At 43.5% G+C, this 2,116-nt stretch overlaps 1 pseudogene; it reads right to left on the reverse strand.

The window, feature by feature from the left end:
- Positions 1 to 1,416: 1,416 nt before the first annotated feature.
- Positions 1,417 to 2,110, reverse strand: LOC103581421 (annotated as a pseudogene).
- Between the last annotated feature and the right edge of the window lie 6 nt (positions 2,111 to 2,116).

A 2,116-nucleotide genomic window follows, 5' to 3' on the forward strand; every position in this document is an offset into this window, starting at 1 on the left:
TGACCGTCATCAGGGTCTTCAGGATTTCAAGTGCCAAGCTCTTTCCAGCTCTGTTCCCATGCTCTGACACTTCTCTGCTGTTTCCTAGTCCATGTGGGAAAGAGTCCCATGACCATTTTTCCTCTAGGGCAAAATCAGAGCCCAAGGCTTGACATATCCCTAGCAGCCTGTAAAAAACAGTAATGTTTGACTCTCAAAAGGCAAACAGCCTGGAGATGGTAAGAAAAGGGACATGGGCCATATTCAAGTCTTCCTATTTGCAGAAGCCCTTCCAAAAGTTTGATTAAAGTAAACATAAAAGAATAAAAATAACATTATAGGTAAAGGGAATTTTCTCTTGTCACACAGAATGTTTTAATTTCTGCTAATAGATTCCTCCTCTGTTGAGGTTAATTTGGGATGATTTAATGGAAGAGAACTCCCTGAGGGTCTAGTTCTCAGTGGAAATCCCCAATTAAATGCCCTATGGTAGCGAGCCCTTTCATCTTGAGTCAGAATTTTCCCAGTTATAAACCAGCTGGGCAAACAAAACAACAGAAGGATAAAGTTGAATCCTCACCATATCAACCCATATACAAAGCCAGACTAAAAAACAGTAATCCCCTTCAAAGATCCTATCTTTTTTCCCACGATGAGCTTGATTACCAGTAATAGTCCAGTTGAATCAACACACATTTTCCATACTGTCCTGTCCTATAGCTGGTGGTGACACAGAAATTATTAGATGCCAGGAATACTTTAAGTGATACAGATTAAAAGTCTATAAATTCTTCTCACCACAGAGTTAGCAACATTACTGACAATTGATATCCTTTTCTGGCCATTCTACTGGTACTTTGTGGGTACTCAAAAAGAAGTTTGTTGGGCCAGCCCCGTGGCGCACTCAGGAGAGTGCGGCGCTGGGAGCACAGCAATGCTCCCGCCACAGGTTCGGATCCTATATAGAACTGGCCGGTGCGCTCACTGGCTGAGCGTGGTGCGGGTGACACCACACCAAGGGTTGTGATCCCCTTACCGGTCACGAAAAAGACAAAAAAAAAAAAAAAAGAAGTTTGTTGATTTACAGCAAAAAAAAAAAAACCCCAAGTAAGCCAATTAAAAAATGGGCAAAGGAGCTAAATAGGCATTTCTCTTCTTTTTAATGTTTTTTTTTAATAAATAGAAACAACGTTTGTTACAGTGAATAATAAATGAGAGGCAATAATTCAAGACGACCACAGAAAGCTTTTTCACCCACAAAATAACAAAGGATGAACACTTTCACCACCAAGCCTCTGGGTAATTTTCTCTTTTGATCTTTGCCCTCTCACCCACATCAGCATGCTGCTTCCAGAATGGAACTCTGCTTTCAAATTTTATACTAGTTAGAAGAGTAGTCTATTAGCCTTACTTAATAATAAAATGGGGGTCCCTAACTTAGCTAAGGAACCTGGACAAGTCTTGCTTGATTTCAGCTTCATCCCAAGGCCCATGAATGTTTTCTTTAAGAAGCTGCAGGCGAATGAGGTAGAAAGACACGAAATGGAAACCAGCAGAAGGCCAAAGAGTACATAGCTCCCACATCACTAATGGACAGCAGGCTTCCCAGGGCTGAGAATGCAAAAAGCAGTGTGACGCCCACACAGCTGCAGGCAGTACATGCCTTCAGTTTCTTCTGCAACATGGGCCACAGGGCAAAAATCTGGATGGCAAATGTCACCATGATGAAGGCGTGCAGGGACCGGGGAAGCTGTGAAGCCAGGCAGACAGAAGCAAAGATAGCCATATTCAAGGACAGTGTGCTGGATACAATGGCAGCACTGGCACTACAGTCGAAGATGAGGTGGCCTTACAGCATGAAGACTGACACAGCATAGATGGGTCAGTGCTAACAGACTCTGTCAGGGTCTTCAGCACCGGTGAAAAACCATAAGTGAAAGTGATGAAGACTAGGGCACTCTTCAAGTCAGTCCACCGGGTCTGCCCACTCTTCTTCCGCCCTTCACCTCTATCAATGAGATCAAACAAAACATACCCAATCAGTGAAGAAGGCAGGCCAGTCCCAAAAAGCCAGCTGGGGGCCAGAAGACCCTCATCCATATACCATCATATAACCACAAAAACACAGATGCTGCAC

The sequence above is a fragment of the Galeopterus variegatus genome, unplaced genomic scaffold (assembly GCF_000696425.1).
Source record: "Galeopterus variegatus unplaced genomic scaffold, G_variegatus-3.0.2 Scaffold13011, whole genome shotgun sequence".
In the NCBI taxonomy this organism is placed as follows: Eukaryota; Metazoa; Chordata; class Mammalia; order Dermoptera; family Cynocephalidae; genus Galeopterus; species Galeopterus variegatus.